Genomic DNA, 6,000 nt, shown 5'->3' on the forward strand with positions numbered 1-6,000 from the left:
TTTGCATATGTCTGGTAGTATTCCTTTGCTTGTTCGAACGATTCAAATCTCTGCCCAATGTACGGTGGTTGAGGTACCACGATCTCTGATTGCCCACCATCTTCATCCCCTTATGCGTCGTCGTCAGTTTCATCATTCACTTCAGTATCGGCGGCAGTTCCATCTACTTGAGTGTTGCCAGTGCTTGTGTTCAAAGGGGTGCTTGTCGGCATTGCTGGAATGATTGCCATTCCCGATTCTGACTTGAAATTGTTTGCGGCATGATTGTCTGCTGGCTGGTGGAACGCGTCTTCCGTGCGCTCAGAGCTCCCCGCCGTAGATGTCCACGCGCCGCTGTTCAGTGTAGTTGCAGGCCCTGTAATAGAAAAAACAGGTACGAGAGTAAGATTTTTTGTTTGGATAACATGTGTATCGCAATGGATCACACCATCTTTGAGTGATTTGGCATGACATCATTTCAAACAGCAAGCCGTGAGTCTGCGTGTGGACATGTATGGTAGCTGTAGCTGTCCAGTCATGGCAGCTACTGTTCAACAATCATGGCAACTATTTGTTTTGCCTACAAATAACTACAAATAACAAATGTAGCACTGTTTTTTGTGGTTCAGTTTTTTTCCTTACCTTGTTGTGCTGCATTTGACCATCTTGTGTGGTCTGTGACACCATAATGACGTGCTCCACCTACAATTTGTGAAGCTTGCCACGAGACGTTGCCGGGTTACCACCAGCGTAATAACATGTAAGCATAGTAGTGGTTGGTCAATTCATGGCAAATGCAGTTTTGTGCTAGCACGGCAACTGCAGTTGGCAACTGCAGTTTTACTGGCATGGCAACTGTAGTTGCATCGGTATGGCAACCGCAGTTGTTCCGTCATGGCAACTGCAGTTGCCATGGCATGGCAAATGTAGTTGCACTGGTATGGCAACTGCAGTTGTTCCTCCATGGCAACTACAGGTGTCCAGGGATGGCAACAACAGTTGTCCAGGGATGAGAAGTGTAGTTTTTATTCATGGCAACTATAGATGTCCAGTCATGGCAATTGTAGTTGTCAACTATGCTCCTTCTGCTAATTGAGCATCCACAACTTCACTTTTTTTATGGACTCACCTGTGTATGACGTCGATGGCAGGTACATGGGTGCTGCCTGATGCCACGTGCTGCATGAAGGCTCTGCATTTTCACCCGTGATAACTCGTGAGTCCTTTTGCCGGTTTTTTTGCATGTTCATTTTTCATGTCCACAGCAGTATGTGCTCTTTTTTCGCTTTGCATTACCTTGATTAGCCATTCTAGCTAGTTGAAGTTGGCTGCCCGTACATCTGTCAGTGTTAGCGCCTTGTGACTGAACTTGCCACGGGGCCCCCTATGAGTGTTTTGGTCATAAGAACCTGTGAAAAAATGACAGTGTATGACATAAGTAGAATGTCATTTTCATCGTTGTGAAGATGGCAATTGTTCTCTTCTTTTGTTATCACGCATCATACCTACGTCTGCATACTGTTCTAGTAGTGGCAGCAACGGCCCTGCAGAGATGAATTGACTGTACTCTGATGCATTCCAAGGGGGCGTTTCTGGCCTTTGAGAACTCCAAGCATCAGTGCCATCTTCGTGATTCATTCTTTCCGTGTCTCGCTTCTTTTCGATGTGTTCTCAATCATTGGATGAACAAGAAGGCATCAACAATCCACAAGAATTGTATTCTTCTGCTGCTTGCACATAGAAGATAGGGATGGCAAGCAACAGGTCAAAATAGGTGGCAGCTACTGACAACGAAAGGTGGCAACTGTCGTTATACACAAGTGACAATTAATTTTTCCCACCCCCTTCATTCCAAAAATTGTCCCTCCTGCCCTTTTTTTAGGGATTCCTACTCATCCATTTCATACCCAACTACTTGCGTCAATTAAACTATGAACTTAAGTTAGTGTCAAACATAGTACATGGCAGATCTGGTGTATTCCGCCTGGCAATTGCGAATATACACTGAACCATGCAGTGTTCTACCCCTATAGCATGGACCCAGTACAAGATCGGGAGATTTTCAGCCTTAAGGATGAGAAGGATGAGATCGGGAGATTTCACCTGGTTTTAGATGATCGTCTCTGGAGGGCTGGGTTGGAGTGGGGGGCTGGGGGTGGGGAGGGTTGGGGTGTGGTTTGCGGTGGGAGCGCCCTACGGATCTGCCCTGGTTGCCATGGCAACCAGAGATGGCCGGCGACGAAGGTCGGGGTTCGAGAGGTGGGGGACGATGGCGGCAGACGAGAGAGGGGATGGATCGGAGGCCGGGAACGGCTGGGTCGTGCGGGCAGCGGGTCGTCTGGCCCGGACGGGGCAGTGCGGGCGGGGTTGCCACACACCGGACGTGCGGGCCGTGCTTTTGTGCGCGCGAACGTGGTCGTGCGGGCCGGTTCCCGTCCATGCCACACGAGGCGTGCGAGCGGGTTCCCGTCCATGCCACACGTGTGGCAGTTATTCGAACCCTTAATTAATTATCCTGTGTGGTCTCTTCTCACGTGATGGATGCCTGCATGCCACTGCATTGATTTTCCTCATGTTCATCCCTTCTGCATCAATTTTTGGTTTTCAAAATTATAAAAGACATATCCTCTAAACCGCGCGTCGAAATCCAGATCCGTTTTCACTGTTGAAACCCTCGCGGCGTGCTCTTCAAAAGTAGATCTCGCTAGGGCATGTTTCGGCGAACTAGTCTTCCTGCCAACTAAACATTAATGTATGTGCAACTAGACTACATTGTCGCGCCAACTGAGCATATGTGTGTGCCAAAATAGTCCTCCCAATTAAATATCAATGTGTGTGCAACTAGACTACATTAACGCGCCAACTGAGTATATGTGTGTGTGCCAAATAGTCATGCCAACTAAACATCAATGTCTGTGCAAGTAGACTACATTGCCGTGTCAACTGAGCATATGTGTGTGTCAATAGTCCTGCCAATTAAACATCAATATGTGTGCAACTAAACTATATTGCCGCGCCAACTAAGCATATGTGTGTGTAAATAGTCCTGTCAACTAAATATCAATGTGTGAACTAGACTACATTATCGCACCAACTGAGCATATGTGTGTGCCAATAGTCCTGCCAACTAAACATTAAAGTTGTCATGGTTGCTAGAATGCAATCTCATAGAAAGTTGAATTATGCAATCCAACAATTGGTTTTACAAAAAGTTGCACGATGTAGTACTAAAGTTGCACGATGTAGTACTAAAGTTGCACAATACAGTATTAAAGTTGCACCATATAGCACCAAAGTTGGCATCAAAAAAATTTCGTCGAAACATACTCATGCGGGATCTAGTTTCAAAGATCTCGTCGCAAGAGTTCCAGCAGTGAAAACGGATTTGAATTCCGACGCGCGGTTTGAAAGATATGACTTTTTAAAATTTAAAACTCTGAAATGAATATGCGTGGATATGTGTGGATCTATTATGTTCGGAATGGAGTAATTAGTGTGAACGCATTTAATACTAACAACCACATGCACTAGAAGACAAAAAATTAACAACCACATGTATGCCAGACGCGGCCGCTCAATTCAACCAAATAGTGCATATGCACTTTTTAGATTTTAGGTATATTAATAAACAATACTCACTAGTGCTAAACCTTGACTAGTTGGCTTGACCATCGAAGAATTGGAGTGCAGTATGAAGAATTTCCGAACACAGAGCCGGTGTCGCGTAGTTTAATAGAACTAAATCTAATCAGGACTAGTGAGGCAAGAAGTAGCACCGGCGGCAGCCTCCAATAACGCGTTAATCACGCTGGGGGCTAATCATGCTGGGGGCTAACCTATTCTTCTTTTAGGGTAACGTCCTGGCTAGTATAGTTAACGCATCGAGCGGCCTGTGAGGCTGGGATGTTCTCGACTGAGCGGCCAGAGGACCAGCGGCCCAGCGCCATGCACGGCCCAGCGCACAGGAATATACACATATGCTTATAAATTTTTTTGGGGCCTCTAAAGTTGATGGGCCCTGTGCGGGCAGCACACTCTGCACCACTATGGGCCCGGCCCTGCTTCATAGCATAGATAGATAAAACTGAACTACGGTGCAACTAGATAAAACTACGGTGCAACTAGATAAAAAACTACGGTGCATAACTACTCTGAGTCCTCATCATCATCCTCATCCTCGGAGGTGTTGTCCGAAGTATCGATCCATATATCCTCCCAATGTTCGTCGTCTGACGTGAAGATCGACCTCCCACCTGCTTCAACGATATCGCACTACGATATCACCAAAGTCTTCAGCCGACGCCAGTCCGCTCGCTTCGCGCGGCACCTTGCCGTCCTCTTCGCCCAGTAGGCGCGCTCGTTGGCGACGTCCTCCGGGTGGCGTCGGCGCCACTCCGCCATGGCTTGCTCGTCCTCCTCGGCGACGAGGAGGCGGCGCTGCAGCCGAATGTGGTCCGCACGGTCCTGCTCCGTGATCAGACGAGGCGGAGGGGCGACGGCCTGCGCCTCTTCGCGCGTGTGGACGTCCCGAAAGTTCATCTGCGACGGAGGCCTTTCTAGGCGCCATGCCGACGCGTCGTACGCGCGGGCCGTCTCGTGCGTGGTCCGGAACGTGCTGAGGCCGAGCCGGACGTCGCCGGACCGAATCTCGGCGGAGTACCAGCCGTTGGGGCGCGCGGACGCCGCGGTAGCCTGAATATCCCTGGCGGCGCGGCGACATGGTGGCGCGGTGGTGGCAGGGCGCTGGAAACGGCGAGACAGAGGTGGAAGCAGCGAAGTGGCGAGGGGATGGGCGCGTGACAGTGTGGTGGAGCGTGTGGCAAGCGCCGCGTTTTATAGGCGCGCGCCAAATCTACCGCGTGAGCTGCCGCTATTTTCCGCGCGCGATAGTTTCTCGCCTCCGCTGAAACGCGTAAAAACTTGTCGCGCGTACTAAAAAACTAATTACCACGTGCGCGTTTTTTGGCGTGACTGTTGGAAATGCTCTAAAGAAGCAACTGCACCCGTGGAGCATTAGCAGGAGTATTCATTTCAATTGAGTGACGTGCCGTGTCGCCGACTGGCTTCCACGTGCTCCAATTTGTCCCCGCCGGTCGGGTCGTTTCGATCGACTGCCGTGCCGTCTTGCCGAGTGAATATCTTGTCTGTAAGGGGCTGTTTGGTTCTAGGACTAGCATTGCCACACTTGCCTAAGGTTAGTTAATCAAAATAAGAGCCACAAGTTGGCAAACCTAAGGGAATCTTGTCATACTTTTTGTGTGTATGTCATGTGGGGCTCAAATGTGACTTGACTAAGGTGTGGCTTGAACCAAACACTTATCTAAGTTGGTCAAACTTGTCTGACCTTAAATGTAACAATCTTTAGCAAAGTTAGTCACAAACCAAACAGCCCCTTACAGACAAGATATTCGGTCTGCCCATCCTGCAGGTTCATTTTTCTTCCTCTCTTCTCTGACTTTTACTAGAAAAAGAAAAAGATGCGTCCATGTACTGGTGTCTGGTCAAGTCTCATTCAAACGTCGTCGTCCTTCAATCAACGAGGAGACTCGCCCTGTGTTCAGCGTCAACGAAACCATGTCCAGCATTTTATTGTCCATTTAATCAACCAAACCAGTATGCATTGCTGGCTAGTGTGCAGAGTACGTGCTGCATGCCCTACAAAAGCGAAGAACTGGTCTAAAGAAAGCTCAGAACTGAAAATTTCGGTACGCTGGTTATATCAAGTTCAAGTGGAGTTCATCGCAAAAAAAGAAGTTCAAGTGGAGTATCTTTTTTTTGATAAAAAGTCCAAGTGGAGTTAATAGATGCCAATTAGGCTGTCGGGCGAGGAATGACCACGGGGTTCGTTGGTTGGTTGGTTAAGGCCCGGTTCGCTGGGCCATCAAGTTTGACCGGAGCCTGGCCCACTCGCACCGCCGCATTCACGAGCTTATCCATTCCCGTCCTCCATCCCATCATCACGAAAATAAAGAAAGAAAGTTGTCTCAAAAAAAAAAAAACGAAAATAAAGAAAGAAAAATC

Source organism: Triticum aestivum, chromosome 3A (genome assembly GCF_018294505.1).
Source record: "Triticum aestivum cultivar Chinese Spring chromosome 3A, IWGSC CS RefSeq v2.1, whole genome shotgun sequence".
NCBI classification, from domain to species: Eukaryota; Viridiplantae; Streptophyta; class Magnoliopsida; order Poales; family Poaceae; genus Triticum; species Triticum aestivum.